Source organism: Canis lupus, chromosome 3 (genome assembly GCF_003254725.2).
Source record: "Canis lupus dingo isolate Sandy chromosome 3, ASM325472v2, whole genome shotgun sequence".
NCBI lineage: Eukaryota > Metazoa > Chordata > Mammalia > Carnivora > Canidae > Canis > Canis lupus.
The window spans coordinates 24,205,053-24,223,253 of record NC_064245.1 but is presented as its reverse complement, the minus strand read 5'-3'; the positions used below and the strand labels follow the sequence as shown (position 1 = coordinate 24,223,253).

Sequence of the window (18,201 nt, the reverse complement as noted above, 5' to 3'; positions counted from 1 at the left end):
GCCACCCTTGTGCAAGGCACTGTTGTGAAGTTGATGTGCTCTGCTTACAGAAATTCAGGTCATCCACAAGATCTAGTCCTTGTCGCTTCTGCCCTAGTTCTAATCATGGAAGAAATTTACTCATTTGCAGAAGAAATTTCAGCCTTTAACATACACTAAATATAATTTTCTGGGAATTCCCAACAGACTTCCTAAAGTGAAATACACTCCATTAATAGTGTACTGCAAAGGCTTAGGTTGTATTGGTATGTAAAGTATTAGCAAGGTCGATAGAGAAGTGATGCGAATATAACTGGAAAACTCAGGTTGAAAACGGAAGAATGGTTCCCTTGGACCAAAATATTTGAAGTCTTTCAGTCTTTCATTTTTATCCTGCTAACAGCACAGAGAGGCACAATATCTCAAGTAAGAAGGGCATTGGCATTAAACAGACAAATGGCAGTTTAAATAATTTATTTAAAAGGGAAATGCTTCCCCATTTTTTTTGCATATTATTCCAGATAAAACTGCAAAAGCAATGATCTTGTAAGAAACAAGACCTCCACTGAAAATGACATGCAGCATTAAATACAAAATAAAATTCACAAGCCAACAAAGCTGAGATTTAAAAAACTGATATTTTTCTTTATTTCATCTATCCTTATTCCAACGTGGCTGGATTTGCTGATCCCAAACTTGGATATATTGCCAAGACCTTGTCAGGATCCTGACGAAAGACACAAGCCCCCCAACCCAGGTTTTAGCTATTTCAGGGCTATTTCTGTTTCCCCTAAACTCCTTACCCTTTATGACCCCTGAGGCCTCTTACAGCATATTGCCAAAAACTTGGCAATGGAGTCATGTGTCCTTTATCATTACATGTCTGATTCTTGTGAGAGATTCCCTGATACCCTGGTTCCTGGAGCTGTGGATCTGGAGCTGTGGCTTCTATCTGTCTGTAGTGGGAAGTGTCCTCTTACTTAGAAGAAAGTAGGAGGACACTCCTACTTTTCCTACTTTTTCCATGCTAGAAACCTGTCACTCTACACTCCACATCTTGTGTTATGGGTCATTGAGACATCTCCCTGAGAAAGCTCCTGGGAACAGAGAAATCCTCAATTATTTCCTCATTCCTTATCTCAGAAAGACAGAGGAGAGCCAGTCCTTTTCCAGGTCCCCACTGACTGTCCAAGTGTGTCTCTGCTTTTGAAGTGTTAGTAAGCTGCAGCCGAACTCATGATCTCCCTTCTACCTTTAGCCACATCTCATTCCTACTTGGTTGATTTCTACACTGGTGGAGAGCACCAACCTTATTGTTGTTATTATTGACTCTTCCATTCATGACCAGATATTTTCTTCCATCGTGGCCCCCACCCAATCATTAAATTCTGTTCCTCCATAATGACCAATTTTCTCTACCCCCACCAACACTACTACTGTTGCCTGGATCACTGACACAGACTCCTAACAAGTCTTGCCCTCTAATCCTGCCCCTACCCAGTCCTTTCCCCTGATTCAATTATTTTCCAGGTCCACACTCCTCACTTGTCCCCTCCTGCCCTGAATTTAAAAAGTCCAATATTCTTAAATTGTCTTAAGGCCACTCATGATATGATGCTTCCCTACTTTGGTGACCTGTTATCATTCTTTTGTTACTATTCCCCGCCCCCCCCAACCAAATTTTAAAAAAAAGAAAGCCAACTCTTCATTTTATCCACACTAAGTTACACCATCTTTTCATGTTCTCTCTTCACTTCTTTTTTTTAAATCTTTTTTAAATATTTTATTTTTATTCATGAGAGACAGAGAGAGAGAGAGAGGCAGAGACACAGGCAGAGGGAGAAGCAGGCTCCATGCAGGGAGCCCAATGTGGGACTTGATGCTAGGACCCTGGGATCAGGCCCTGAGCCAAAGGCAGATGCTCAGCCACTGAGCCACCCAGGTGCCCCTCTCTCTTCACTTCCAAGCACTTGCATATTCTCTTCTCTTTGTCTCGGGGACTCTTTCTCACTATATTTCTCCATTCTAATTCCTATTAATCTTTTAAGACTTGGATTAAATGTCTCTTCCTCAAAAAGCTTTCCCTGACCTTTTAAATCCTGATTAGCCATTCCTCATAGGTCCTGTGTTAACACCTTTTTTTCCCCACCATAGCATTTAGCACATCTAGACTACATTGCCCTTATAACTGCATATTTGCTTCTCTGTCTCTGTCATAGTCATCCGTAAACACAAGAACCCAGTGATTTTTACTGTTCTACTCTTTGTACCTAGAATAGATCTTCCTGAATGAATAAATAAATGAGTATAATGGAAACAGACTTAAGAAAGTATGTCAACATGTCACATGCATCTGAGAAAGCAAGTGAATGACCTGAGGACCAAAAAGTGACCTTTTGGCCCATACAAAAGTGGTTTGTGACTATGACAAGAGCACTTCCCGTGGTATCACAGGGACAGAAGCTGGAGTGGAGTGGTTTGAAACTGGCTAGGACATTATTAGTACATGTAGACAGAAAACATAGACAAGTTTATAGTAAGTTGTGCCATGGTAAGAGAAAGATACTGCTGCTGCAGGAGAGAGGGAGTGACTGCCCAGAACATATATATGATCCATTGAACCCTACTTGTAAGAAAGTCACAAGGGATCAAGTCCCACATCGGGCTCCCTGCATGGGGCCTGCTTCTCCCTTTGCCTGTGTCTCTGCCTCTCCCTATCTCTGTCCCTTATGAATAAATTTTTAAAAAATTAAAAAAAAAAAAGAAAGTCACAAATATCCTTAGGGTCACACAAAAGGCAGACCCAAAAGAAGGAATGCACATATGGGCAAAAGTTCACAAGCACATTTGAATCACAAGTTCTGATAAAACTACTAGGGCAAATGAGTTAAAAGTCCAGAAAACACTCAGAAAGTAAGTTTATAGTGTTATTTCACTATGCTTTGTGCAGCAAGTAATAATTTTATTGGTAGATTTTATTGGCTTGTGATAACAATGTTAAGAAAAAAACTAACTTTGAGGGAAATTCTTATGCCTTCATTTATTATTAAATATGGATGTCACAAAGGTATGAAGAGTCACACAGCAAACAACCATGTATTCACCACCTAGCTTCAGGACTAAAATATTATTAAATGCAGCAGAAGACGTGGTACATCTTGAATTTAAAATGACTTTTCTCCCACTTGTGAAAGTCTCCAATTAAAGCACAAATTCATTTTTTAGCATGAAAAAAAATGTTCCCACTGTGGAGAATCATAACCAACTTGTTGAAGTTTATACAGAAAGTATTTTCAGTAAACAGAGAGGAGTGCAGAGTTTCAGGAAGAAAGTGTGAGGGTCATGATGATAAAAGCAATAGAGGACCCGCAGATGTGCCCCAGGCCCTCCTCACTGTCATCAATCATAAGCCTGTCCTTTCCGTGGTTACCAACCAGTAGGTCTCGGACCCCCGAGGGTAGCAGAATTTATTGTGAGGGGGTCTTTAAATCCATATGCACATTCAGTATGAGTAGACTAAATAAATAATATGTCATACACAGACACAGTACTATTTTTTAAATGTCGATAGATGAGGTGATGAATAAAATATAAATTCACTTACTTGCTTCGGTGAATTAATAGAAGCCTTTGATCATTATGCATTTTCTCAAGCTATAGACGTTGAAAGTATAATGTTTAGCATGAGTGGGGCTTCTCTCCCTCCTTTGAACACTGATAGTGCCCCTGGGGCAGGAAAGTAGGACCAGAAATCTCATTTTTCTTGTTCTTGCCTCCTCTTCACCATGCCTTGAGCCCCACTGGGCTGCTTCCATCCATTTGTGGCCCATTTCTAATTTATCCATCTGTAAGGAGTGTTGTTTTGTCCTTTATTCACGAAAGAAGAACCCAAAGGCTCTTTGTGTGCTCTTATCTGCCTACCTCCTTAGCATGCACCCTTAAGAGTGTTGATTTGTTTTGTGGCTATTTGTTTTAAATGTATTTTTCTCTCTTCACCAATAGAATAATAAACTATTTGAAATAGCTGAGCACATAATTCATATTTTGTGTCGAATGGAATTGACTGTGAAGGTAAAGCAACACCCACCCTTGTCTCAGTTCTCTTTCTCACTAGTGTCTAAGTGAGCAATAGAAATGCTCTTTCGGGGGCATCTGGGAGACTTAGTTAAGCATCTGACTCTTTTCTTTTTTAAGCTTTTATTTATTCATAAGAGACACACAGAGAGAGGCAGAGCCACAGGCAGAGGGAGAAGCAGGCTCCATGCAGGGAGCCCGATGCAGGACTTGATCTCAGGTCTCCAGGATCATGCCCGGGGTGGAAGGCAGGCACTAAACTACTGAGCCACCCAGGGATCCCCAAGCATCTGACTCTTGATCTCAGCTCAGGTCTTGATCTCAGCTCAGGTCTTGATCTCAGGGTTGTGAATTCAAGCCCCATGTTGGGCTCTGCACTGGGTGTAGAGCCTACTTAGAAAAAAAAAAAAATGCCCTTTCAAAATTAAGATGTTTTATAAAGACTCTTTACTGAAATATTTCCCAAAGTGGACAGCACACAAGATGGCACAATGACCCAACATTATTATTCTGATTCCCATAATGAAAAGTTGACTTAACAGTTTTCTTTCAATCTTTCTGATCACACAAAAGAGGAAAACTTAATTTGGTATTTGCATATATTTAATGCTTCTTTTCAGTGTCCCTGCCCTTACACTGTTTTTCATTTATTTTTTAACAGAGAGTATCTAGGCCTCACATTCAGAGCCTTTAGCACAAGATATCAGTATTTACATAAATTTTAAAGCACTGATTTGCATTCACTGTATATGTATTTTATACTTACCATCTATTTAAGGCAAGCAATATATTCTTTATCCACCTATTCTTTATCCTTTATCATGATATAATCTTTTAAAATAATAGAATGAGTCAATTTAAAGAAAAATATTACAAAAATATTGGTGGTTTCATAGTAGAGCAGAAACCATGTGAGTTATTCAAGAGTGAAGTCTGTGAGGCCCTGCCCAATTTTATTTATTTATTTATTTTTTTTAGTTTTAATGAAGCCACTTCCTTTATTGCAGTAACCTCTGTACAAAGCAGCAACTGCAATACTCAACGTTAAAACATTAGAAAAGCATTTGTGTGACAGTTATAGTACAGTATTATCAAAATATTGCATTTTCAAACTTAGTAGATAAACATCCACCAGAGCTCAAATCTTTAAATTATTTCCATAGTCTTTAAAAATATGTCATGTCAGAAAGCATATAAAAAGAATGTAAAAGGAAACCTAAACTACAAATGAAATAATGGAACAAATAAATATTTGATTTAATTAACCATTAATCAGCTTAACACCACCATTCTCTCTAAACCCAATGAATATTTACCTATAGGAATAATGAACTGTCAAATGCCATTGCATATTTATTTCCAAGTTATCACCAATGATTAGAACGGAAAAAAATGGCATTAAAATAATCAAATTCAGCATAAATAGAATAGACTAGAATAGCTTCAACACTAGCTAGCATCTCTAAGAATTGTTGAAATTTATTAGAGTACTACAAGCAAATAGATTATTGGGAGACATAGAAATATTAACCTGTGAGCACCAAGTATTTATCAAGGTGAAAAAGCCAGTCATCACCCGACATTCTGAATACTCTTATTATGTTATTATGGCCACTAATGTTATGGCCACACGGAAGTGAATAGGATGTGTGAGTCACAGAGTTTTGACTTGACCCTTTCCACCACACACTGTCATGCACAGTTACCAATAGCATTGGCTTCTGCATCTTTGCATATGAGAAAGAAGAAGAAAGGCAGTTTAAATTTTATTGTTTTTAACCTGGCAGTGTATCATTTTTTCCAATGCCACAGTGTCCCAGGATCCAAAATAAAAGGGGTTAAAGATTACGTTCTGAGAGGCTGGCAAAACAGTTCTCAAGTGCATTACTCAGCTTGAGGCAGACGTCACAAGGGGAACTGGCTGTCGTTTTAAAGCCAGTGGGTGTAAAACTTGCTGTTCCTTTCTATTTGTCTGTGAGATAATTCTGGCTCCCCTTTCCCTCCAGGGCATGGCTGCCAAAAAGAATTAGTCCCATACCTACACCATTCATGATGACCTCTGAAACACGAGAAGCAAATATTTCTTACTGTTAACCAGAAACATTTCCCCCAAATAACTGCAAATAGCACAAACGTCTGTTCCATTGATAGATAATTCCAGCAACACTTTTTTCCCAGCAAAGTGGAGATAGTGTCACAGCAGGATAGAGTAGGCTGGAGTCACTAACTTTGACGTTCCAATCCTTGATCTCCCACTGCCTAGCTCTCTTCTCACAAGCTAGCCACTTGACCTCTCTTTGGAAGTCAGCTTCTTTACGAAGGGGACCTACTCACGTGTACTTCTTGTCTAAGCACCAGATAAGGCAGATGCTGTACAGAGGCAGTAGGCACAGCGTAATCCACAGTGTAAAAGTGCTTTCCGGAAGTGTTTGTTCCCCCAGCATTTCTTAAATTACTCAACCTCATATGTTCTCCACTAACGTCAAAGGCCGCAGCCAGACAAAAGGCCTTTCCTTGTATTGAAGTCAAGTCTTTGCCTGGTTGTGGGCTCATTCTAATCATGAACCTTGATACACTTGTAAAAAAAAGTGGACTTGCTTTTCTTCATATCTCCCCATTGGTGGGTGTCTTTTAATGATATCATTTAATGAAATTTCTCAGTTGTTTTTTTTTTTTGCTTTGCAACTCTAAATTTCCAGATATGTTCAGAAGACTCGAAAAATACTCCTTACTTCCCAGAGAAATAGTGTGAATAAAATAGAGATGCCATTTGTTATCCATAAAACATACTTTTTTTTTGTATCACCTGTAATATAGAGAAGACTTACTTATGCATTTACTTGGACTGAGAATAGACAGACAGCAAAACTTCATCTTGGAAATATATAGATAAAACTGTTATCTTGTGCCTCAGCCATTAGTAAAGAACTGGGTTCAGTTAGGATTGGTATTTGCCGAGCATAACGAATGCTAAGAGAAGAACAGACTTCATTTAGAAGTTGTATCTTGTGTGGACAAATTAGTCTGTGTACTTGTTCCAAGTAGTTAGCATAGAGCAAGAGGAACCCAGTTTTCTGGAATCCTGTGCCATACATTGTTGACTCCTGCTAGTTATCTCTTCTAGGAATACTAGATAAAAAAAGCAAATTGATTTCCAAGACTTAACTTATGCACAAAAAGGACAACATGTACAGAATGTTTTATTCATACTGAATTCTTTGATGTCCCATCTTTAATAAGGAGGTAACTAGATTAAATTTAAATTCCTTAATAGGAAGTAAAACATGTGTTTAGTACATCTTACAACTTTTGAGACTAGAATGATAAATGGTTATTTTATAAGATGATTTTTGAACCTTACCTTGATTCTTAGGGTTCAAAGGAACAAGTTGTGACTGAGAAGACTGGTAAGAAATTATGTATATAGAAGATTGTGGTGATATGAAATTTAAAAAGCCCTAGGGACATTTTTTTTTGTGCTTGATTTGGCCTGATCTGTTGACCATGTTAGCTTTTCATCCATCTCACTAGAAATAGTTTTCAACAAAGATACGCATTAGGCAAATTACAAATGGTGTGTTAATGTGTGTGATGAGGTTTTCCATTTTCCTTTCTTTGAAGCTTTGAAAAAAAAACTTTGGGTGGTCATTATAATTGCAGTCCACTTGCATACTGGATTTCCTTCATCTCTCTTTAACCATGATTTTGAGCTGAATCTCCACCAAGGGGGAAGTAGCACTGGTGCTAATCCCAACTTGGCAGAATTATTGGGTTCCACCCCAACAGTCACCAAAACATTTGGGTTTAGTCAGAGCACTGGTTCATCATTTCATAAAACCAAATCTCTTCATCCCACAGTAACCTGTTGGTGGACGATAGGGAGAGTAAGAGAGATGTGAATGGACTCACTGAATAACAGAGCATGGCCCTCTCGGACGTCAAGAGAGAGATGAAACACTTCCACTCTTTGACGCTCCTGGAATATTAAGACAAGAAGGAGAAAAAGAGAAATGTCAGAACAGGATAGAAAAAAATTGTACTGCATTTTAAGTACTTAAACTCATGCTTTGAACACATAAAAAAATAAAATAACCTTTCTGGAAAACAAGATCACGTGGCCAGATTTGAGAATATAACAGCCCTAGCTAAATGACTTTACTAAAGACACATTATTTCCCAGCCATCATAGCTCCTTCTCAGAGCTGAATGGAAGTTCCCGGATCATTTAGCCTCATTTAATAGATAAGAAAACTGAGACCAAAGAGTGTAAATTATGTGCATTCAAGAGCGATTAGTTGGTGTAAAAGCATATCTCAATATACTCTGTGCAAGCAGAAGGCACATGGCAGGCACAGGAGGTCTGGAGTGGGTGGAATGATGACTAGCAGGTGATAAGGTGGTAAGTATCAAGAGCAATATTGCAGGGAAAGTAAGTATTGGGTGAAGCCACCATAAAATGGGCTGAGTCATGGACACCTGTGGCTAATCAAGACTCCAGATTGATATTTCCACATGTTTACAGAGAAAGCTGCAATTATGCCACTACTTCATAAGGTGAAATTGGAGGTTCCTGATTTCTAGTACTCCTATTCTGTGTTTAGTACTCTAACTGGAAATCTATGAGAGATCCTCGGAGAGACAGGTGGCAACTTTCTCCAATGAATTTTTAAGCTAGGAAGCAGAGATATTAGGAGTTGATTTTAACTCAGTCTTTTGTGAGACACTCTCTTCTTTGAGTCATGCTTTAATAATTTGGATCTTAGCAATGATTTTATTTATCTTGGGGAATTTTACTTTTCTAGAGAGCCAGAATAATTCCTTCCTTTTAGATATCAGAAGCAGACACTGGAAAAGCTGCTTTCTTTTTCATACTGTTGAGATTCTGGGCTCCTTAGTAACGTGGCCAACCATCTTGAATCAAATGTTAGGAGAGTGCTATTGGCTCTATCTCCTCATAGATCATTTCCAGCTGTTAGAACAACACAAATATGAAATCATCTGAGCCAGGAAAACTTGAAGTTTTCATTAGATCCCTGTACAAAGACTGGATGCAGTGTTTAAAAAGAAGCATCAATACCCTGTGTTTTGAGGGTGATGGGATATGGATACCATCACAGTCAGTGGGGATGTAATTTGATACAAACATTCTAGTAGGCAATTTGGCAATATGTATCAAAAGCCTCAAAATGTATATTTTTTCCAATTCAAGATGGCAGGCTAAACACATGCATTGGCCTCTCATTTCTTCCAAGACCTTATTGAATTCAAAATATAGAAATGTAGACTAGAATCCCCCTTTATATCTGTATCTCTCAAGTTCAGTCAGGAAAATTGAACCAAATAGTTTAATAGAGAAAACTCAATATGGGCACCTATTTCTGAAAGTGTTAGGAACGTCTAATAAGCCAGATGAATTTGCGACATCAGGCACTACTGCCACAACTAGGGCTGAAGGGGCCAAGGAAGAAATTATTGCTGGAGTCTAAGAAGCCCAGTCTGCATGGCAAGAGCTGAAACCATACACAAAGGGGCTGCTTGAGGTCAGGAGGTGTTGGACAAGAAAGAAGAAATGCAACACTTCTAGACATGCTGCCCAGGGCAGAAAGGGAAGGGAGGAATATATTGCCTTCTTCCTTTTCTCTCTCTCCAGTATCCTTCCAGGGCTTCCCACTGGCTGAACTTCCATGGAAGCCCATTGGCACATAAGTGTCATTTACAGGAGCTTCTCACTGCTCTGTGATGGAGAGTAGAGCAGGAGAACATAGTAATGACTAAAATGAAAAGGGCATCTGCCTGGCCCAACAAACGAGAATGGGAAATGTGTGTGTCACCAAAGGTTGAGCTATTTAATAAATTCCTGGAATACAAAGAGGTAGATGAGAGCCATTAGACAGAAAAGAGGACAGAGAAATCATCAGCCTAGAGTACCCTCTGACAGCACTGTAGAGGAAGAAAGCTAATCTGCCTTGTGGAACCCCTGAGATGCCTTGAGTGCAGTCAGTAGACACAACAGAGGGAGAGTGAAAGATGGAACTAAAGACAGAGATTACTTAAAGGTCTGACTATGCCCAGAATTCTTCAAGTCAGCCCCCTATCTCCCACATATGTAAGCAGGCAACTCGCATTTTACCCCAGACAAAATAGATGATGACTCCCTTCTAAAGAAACGGAACATGCTGGGAAAAGATAACATGTCTAAATTTGTTGATGCCTCAGAGGGAAGCCATTATCATTTGAGCATTGTGCAGGCACTCAGCCTGACAGCCCGCTCCCACTCCCATTGATCTGAGTTCACTGGTCAACGCTGCTTGCCCCAACCCAGGAAAACATTTCAAAAGGGGAGAGACCTCCTAGGAGAATAGTCTTATGCCACTACCAAAGCAGAAACATCTCCATCTACCCAGGCCTGCTTTCTTAATAACAGAAGTCACTAGAACATGAGGAGAACTAGCAGTATAAAAAGAGAAATACCAAATTCTAAAATATAGAAAAACAACCTGTTTTTCAGGTTCATCTGTTTCAGAGGAAACAGATGATTGAGGAAACAAAAAGAATTTAAAAAAATCATCCTTAGAAATATTCTCAAAAAGATTCAAGAAAAGACTATACATCTACAAAACAGGAAGTAGGAGGGGAGAATGAGAAAGCACTCTTAGGGATTTAAAATATAATTTGCCAAAATAAAAAAAAATTAGTAGAGATACTGGAAAAAATAAAATCAAGGAAATCTTTCAAAACATTAAATAAAAGGCAAAGGATGGAAAATCTGAAGAACACATGGAGAGAGCCTGTATTCAACTATTAAAAACCTCAGAAAGAGAGGAGGCAAGGCAGTGTTTAAATTATTCAACCAAATAATAAAAAAAGATATGTGCTAGAGCTAAAGAACAATAAGACTCTGGTTTGAAATGGCTCACTGAGTGTCCAACCCAATGAATGGAAACAAACCCCCCAACTTGACACACTGTGGTGAAATTTCAGAATAATAGAATTAAAAAGAAAACCTTGCAAGCCACTAGGGCGAAAAAAGTCACAATTCACAAAGGAAAGAGATTCCAACTGATACCTTTAAAGTTCTGAAGTAAAACGTTTTACCTAGAATTCTCTATAAACAGTTTCAGAGATACAAGCACTAAGTACATTTATCACCTATGTGTCATCTCATATGAAGCTACTTGAGTGTCAGCAGAAGAGATCGGTAACCAAGGAAGGTGGGAACAGTGGCTCGGACCCAGGAAAGGAATAAAGGGTGTTACAGGTTGCCACAGGGCTCTAGGAACCACGAGTCCTGAAGAGACTGGAACAATAAGTCCCAGGGGTAGGCTGAACCTCAGGGACAGCATGTGGCTTATGGAATGCTCATATGGCTTAGAGTCTGGAGAAACTAAAGGATAAGCAACAAAAGGTGTGGGAGTAGGAAGTACTAGAAATTGCAGCGGAAAAGTTGTACTGCAAAGTCTTGATCAAAATGTGATGAAAATTAAATGCTTAGGTTTTAAGGAATCCATGGACCTTCATGCTACAAACAATATCATTTGGGTGGCCTAGATTCCTCTACAAGGGCCCATGGAAAAGGCACTGGAAGCCTAGTGCATCAATTGGCATGGTGTATATCTGTTTTTTGTATTAAAGCTAACATTGGCAAATCATTTTATCGGTTTTCTACTTAAGAGACAACCTAATGACATAACGTGGAAGATATATTTGTATTTGCAGGAGAGAACAGAAATATTAGCTACTTGGATTACATGTCAAAGCTAACAAAAGATGGAACAAAAGTTTTCTAGGAGGAAAGATGGAAAAATAGAAAACTATCTCATCTTTTAAGGAGTGGTCAAGATCAAGCAATACTGTCAAAATTAGAAAAAGAAATGAGAATTTTGTTTTATTACCTAAAAGAAACCAATAATAAAACTAAAAGTAATTTAACAAATACTGACTTGGAGGGGCACATGGGTGACTCAGGTGGTTAAGCATCTGCCTTTGACCCAGGTCATGATCCTGGGGTCCTGGGATCGAGCCCCATGTCTGGGTCCCTGCTCAGCTGTGAGTCTGCTTCTCCCTCTCCCTCTACCGCCACCACCCCCAGCCTGAGCTCTCTCTATCTCAAATAAATAAACAAAATCTTAAAAATATATATTGAGATGGAAATGAAAATGATCAACACCCCCCCTCGTCTTCACCTTAGGGAATCACTGCATATTGTCTAAAGTAATTGAACAGAAGAATACATATATTATCTAGCTCCTTCATACAGCAAAATGAAGTGTTGACATCACTTCAGAAAAGCCCAATCTCAGCCCTCCTCCCCACTGCAGAATTATTGAAATGGGATCTGCATTTTAACAAGATCTGTCAGTGTTTTATCTGCATATTAAAGTTTGAATATCACTCCTTTAAAAGAGTAATTCTCAGCTTTGGCTATGGGTTATTAGAATCACCTAGGGAGCTTTTAAAAAAATACCATTTTTTAAAAATAGCCCAGGCCCTACTTTAAAAGATGATGCGTTATTTAAATGGCATAGAGTACAGAATTCAGTATTTTTTTAAAAAGCTTCTGAGGTGATTCCAATGTGTAGTCATGGTTCAGAACCAATGGTCTAGAATAACTGTGGTAAGGGACAGAGAATGAAACCAAAAACAATTTTAAAAATTTGTTTCTGGATCTATTGGGGCATTGGGCTGACAATGGAGAGGCACGGGGAAAAAGACCGTTGTTTTAAATGAATAAACAAATAAAAAGCAGAATCAGACCTATAAATACAACAGAGAACAACAAATGGATGGTTGCTAGAGGGGAGGGGGGTAGGAGCTGGGCAAAATGAGTGAAGAGGAGAGGGAAATACAGGCTTCTAGTTATGGGATGAATAAATCATGGAATACACGCACAGCATAAGGAATATGGTCAATGATGTTGTAATAATGATGTATGGGGACAGGGTAGCTACACATACTGTAAGCATAGCATAACATATAAACTTGTCTGAATCACTGTGTTGTTCAATTTAAACTAATGTAACATTGTGTGCCAACTATACTCAAAAAGAAAAGGAAAAAAAGGCTTGCTTTAATAAAAAATATTGTAATGTTTGATCTGTACCTGACACATGTATTACTTGAAATATAGGTTCCTTTTTATGCATAGAGCCTTTGACTCAGAAATCCTACTGATAGGAACTTTTTAAAAGAATAATTGATCGATTATACAAATACTTAGGTTCATAGTTTTGAGAATTATAAACGATATAAATGTTCATTTAAAAAGATATCTGGGATACCTGGGTGGCTCAGCGTTTGGGCGTCTGCCTTTGGCTCAGGTCATGATCCTGGGGTCCTGGGATCGAGTCCCACATCGCGCTCCCTGCATGGAGCCTGCTTCATCCTCTGCCTGTGTCTCTGCCTCTGTGTGTGTGTGTATCTCTCATGAACAAATAAATAAAATCTTAAAAAAAAAAAAAGAGAGAGATATCTGCACACCCATGTTCTTTGCAGTGTTATTCACAATAGCCAAGAGAGAGAAGCAGCCCAAATGTCAACTGATGGATGAACAGATAAAAACAATCTGGTACATACATATAATTGAATATTGTTCAGCCTTAAAAGGGAAGGAAGTTGTCGCATGTTATACTATGGATGAATCTTGGAGACACTATGCTAAGTGAGATGAGCCATTCACAAAAAGACAACTATTGCATGATTCACTTATATAAGGTATCTAAAGTATTTAAACTCAGAGTAGAATGGTAGTTACCAGGGCTGAGGGACCGCTTTTGTTAAAAACGACATAGAATCTCAGTTCTACAAGGTGAAAAAGTGCTGGAGATCTGTTCCAGAACAATGTGAATAAACTTAACACTGATGAACTGTACACTTAAAATGGTAAAGTCTATTTTACGTGTTTTTTTTATTTTATGTGTTTTTCACCACAACTGTAACAAGGATGTATTTTGTTAAACAACTCTGTGTGTGTTTCCATAGTAAAAATTGTAGAATATGCAACAAAATGGCTGTATGGCTTGCAAAGTTACAATTGAGACCTCTTCTCTTACCTTTCTAGATTCTTTGATATTTTAAGAGTAAGCACAGAATATTGTTATAACTGTGGGGAAAAAAAAAAGAAGCTGTTCCCACTTTGAAGAATATAAAATAAAACTTCCATCGGAGCTTACCATGAGTGAATGACTCACACTGCCCTCCCTTATTTGCCAAAGAAGCAATTAATTACATTCTCCTGAGAAATTCAAGGCTTCACATCCCTGTAGGAGGTTGCTGTGTTGTGTCTAGATCTTCTGGGACTTCGGAGTCTTCTCTCTGGTCTTGGGAAAAGAAGCAAAAGCTAAGTAGCCCTTTTAGACACGAAGTAGAAAAACTAGTTCACATCATGGAACAGATTTTCTTTCATAAATTCCTTGAACTTCAAAGACTGGTAAAGCAGAGTGAACATCAGGGGAAATGAGAGGAGGATAGGGAATGGAGGAATTAATTGCTCTAGACAGAGTGGACCAGCCCAAATGTATGTTGACATTTTAGCTTTGTTTACCACTATTTTATTTTGACCCTATCTGGGTATCCTGAGTCATGGTGACACAAAATGTGGGTCGTTACATTATAGTTGTTTTACAACTATTTGTGTTTGCCCTTTTGGTACTTGAGCCTGCAGTCCGTTGCTACACTATGTTGTCCTGAGATGGGATCATTAACCATTTTTCTTTTATTTTAAAAGACTGGCTTAACGAAGTGTCTATAAATGTGAAAGAAAGTTAAACTAGAAGATCTTCAATATTATTAAAACCAAATGTTCAGAAAAGAGTTTCACTGTAAATGCCAGAATATCTCTATGACTTTGTAAAGCATTTAGAGTCTACCAGATATTAAAGTCCATCAATAAGCTAATGTACATTGTGATCAGCAAATCCATGGATTTTATGCTAGTGTGAGACTTCTTTTTATTGTTTAACCATTCTAATACGAATGGCTCCATACACCATGGAGCTGAGGGCTTTTTAACCTCGCAAAAAAATGGATGGCATGGCAATCAAGAGTTTAAAAAAGAAAAAAAATTATTAAAGGTATTATAGAATGAATAGGGCAGTTATTTATATTTCCATCAAAGAATTTTTTTTAAGATTTTATTTATTTATTCATGAGAGACAGAGAGAGAGGCAGAGACACAGGCAGAGGGAGAAGCAGGCTCCCTGCAGGGAGCCCGGGATCTCCAGGATCACTCCCCGGGCCGAAGGCAGGCGCTAAACCGCTGAGCCACCCAGGGATCCCCCAAAGAATTTAAATCTTATCTTCAATCTAATGTTGGAATTGCGATCCTAGCCTATATCTATTCTTGTTATTAGGCCTTAATGTACACCTTTGGTTTGTCATCATTTTTTATGGACTTATCCAGAAATACCACATTTCTAGTTCCCTTTTCCTTTCTCTAATCAATCCATTACCCAATTCAGAATATGCCTTCAATTCTTTGAAGAGAATGAATATACTTGATGAAGATAAAATAGTTTAACAATTCAGTAATTTTTTTGCACTGTGACCCAAGTTTTTATCTGCTTACCTAATCTTTTATAATATTGGTTGTTAATATTTTAGAGTCATGAGAAAGAAAGGAGAAGGGGTGGAAGACAAAAATAAATGAGAGAAAAGAGAAGGAAAGAAAAGAGGGAAATAAAAAGGAAGGTAGAAGAGATGAAGGCAAAGAATCATAGAGCTGACTTTTCAGGTAACTGTCTCTTCCAATATTCCAGACAATAGCCCAGACAAATCAATGGAGTCTACCCCAAAACCAAATGTGAACAGATGTTCAAATCTTTAGAATAAAAATAGAGATAAAAATATCTCCAAGTTGTTTTATTGAAGGATGTTTACCCTAAATCATAGAGGTAAAATGTTGCTACAGTTTTTCTTTTTTTTTTTTTTTTTTTTTTTTTTTTTTTTTTTTTTTTTTTTTTTTTTTTGCTACAGTTTTTCAAAACAGTATTATAATCTTTAAATAATATCATGCAAAGGGAAAGGAAACAGATTTTTTTATTGCCTCCAGTATAATTTGGAGAACAAGCCACACAACATTTTTGAGTGTATTTGTGCTGACTTAGGAAACATTCTCGATATCTGGGTCTTAGAAAATTGTGCTAAGCTTGCAAGTTCATAGCAGATCAAGAATAAGAACTGTCTTAGGAAGTTTGTTGGTTTTTCTTTAGTTTATATGTAGCCAGCTGGTTTCTGACCTCTTTGTGTAAATATCCAGCGTTGCACATAATCAGATTCCATATTACCTTGTTATGACATCATTCCCCGCAGACTTTGATCCCTTACTAACTTTTCCAAACCATACACACAGACTTAAATAACAATAAGAAAATTGCTGCTTATCCACCAAATACCACTGCTGGTGGTGTGGGAGAAAAAAAATGGTATACATATATACATATATGTATATATGTGTGTGTATGTGTGTCTATACACATATCTGTATTTATACATTTATTTTTGATATATGTAGATATGTATACATATGCATAATAATGCATAGATCTAGAGAAAGATTAGAAAGACACTAAAAGGCAAAGTATATTCTATTTGATACTAAATTATTGAAGTTTCAAAAATGTATATCTCTGGTGAAATATACATTTAAGTTCCCTCTTTTTGCAGTTGTTACCAATTAATATTTTTGTTCAACTGGTATTTTAAAAACAAGTGAATTTAAATGTAAATTTGAGACTTTTGTTACATATTCTTTTTCTCCATGGATAAATGAAAATAAAGTTAAAGCTGTATTCTTTGGTGATCCGGAAGCCTGGGTATAAAAGACACAATGATCTTGTAAATTACCCAGAAATGGCTTCTTTAGTGTCTGATCAAGATAAATGACACAAGGCAGCTGTAAAAAGAATTCCCACTAGCTATTGACCCATAAACAGTGGTGTCATTTTTCACTTGTAGGAAAGTATCAAAATCAATTTAAAATAACACCAAATCTTTAGAGTTATAATTGAATGTCCTAAATTCTGCTTAGGAGGATATTATTTAACTGATGTTATTTTTTAAGTTAAAATACATTAAAACATTCTGATTGCTACAGAACTTTGATGGCTGTTAAATATGAATCCATTTTCCACGGGTCTACTGTATCCCCAACATCTAGAACAGTGCCTGGTACATAGTAAGTGGTCAGTAAATCTGGTTGAACGAGTGAAATAATAACATATTAAAATAATAATAATATATTAACTCTTGGAGATTTGGATACTAAAAATGATGTCATACACACCAAAGACAAAGGTACAAAACTAACAGATACATTGGTAATGAATATTTATTGACCACTTTTTACGTAACTACTACTAAGTGCTTTGCATGCATTTTCTTATATAATGATCAAAATAGCCCTATAGAAAATAGTGATTAGATTATCTCACATGAGAAAGTGGTGTAGAGAATAGTAATGTTTTCAAGGTTACACAGCTAATAAACAATGGTGCCTAAATTACAATTCATATATTCTGGCCTAAAGTGGACATATTTAAACAACTTTGTACCACTCTCTCAATATACTATATTTTCATTGCCCACTTTATGGTCTCTAGGATCATTAATAGACTCTAGATACAAAGAAAAAAAAATTTTACTAGAAGAATTAAGGTTCTCATGATATATTGAATTTTCTATCAATAGATAAGATGTTTTTATTTTTGCAGTATGCAGAAATTTAAAAATCAGTTAATTTTATTATGTCTTTTCTACACAGTACATGGGAATTTATCTAGTAAATACATTTGCACAGATGGAAAGAGAAGTAGCTCTAAAGATTTAACTGCTGCGGTTTTTTTTCCATAATAGTAAAAACTTGGCAACAGGCTCAATGTAACTCGGTAGAGGTCTGGTTAAGCAAATTGTGAATGTGTAGTAGATGGCCACATAGTTATTTAAAAAATTGACAAATGACATTCTAAGAATGAAAACAATAGCAGTATTCATGAGTACCCCAGACTTTAGAATCAGGTGGATATGGTTCAAGACCAGCTCATGCCCAGTTACCAGATATGCAACTCTAGGCAATTATTTAACCTTTGTAGGCTTAATTTTCCTCATCTGTAAAACGTGGATACTAACACTATATACCACGGGAGTTGTGAATGG

The 18,201-nt window shown here is 37.4% G+C and overlaps 1 protein-coding gene and 1 long non-coding RNA gene across 4 annotated transcripts in view; one reads left to right on the top strand and one right to left on the bottom strand.

Annotated features, from left to right (window-relative positions):
- Nucleotides 1–15,855, top strand: part of XRCC4 (X-ray repair cross complementing 4) — a 252,062-nt gene extending 236,207 nt beyond the window's left edge. Inside the window, exon 11 of one of the 3 annotated variants that reach the window (XR_007409743.1) lies at nucleotides 14,111–15,855. The gene's annotated coding sequence lies outside the window, so the exon portion shown is untranslated. The remainder of the gene's footprint in view (nucleotides 1–14,110) is intronic. The other 2 variants (XR_007409745.1, XM_049108299.1) reach the window with 2 other exon arrangements.
- On the bottom strand, nucleotides 4,160–6,578 carry LOC125754839 (uncharacterized). Its single transcript, XR_007409746.1, has 2 exons — nucleotides 6,388–6,578; nucleotides 4,160–4,443 (listed from the first exon to the last, which is right to left on the bottom strand). It is a non-coding gene; the product is annotated as an uncharacterized LOC125754839 (long non-coding RNA).
- Nucleotides 15,856–18,201: the final 2,346 nt, after the last annotated feature.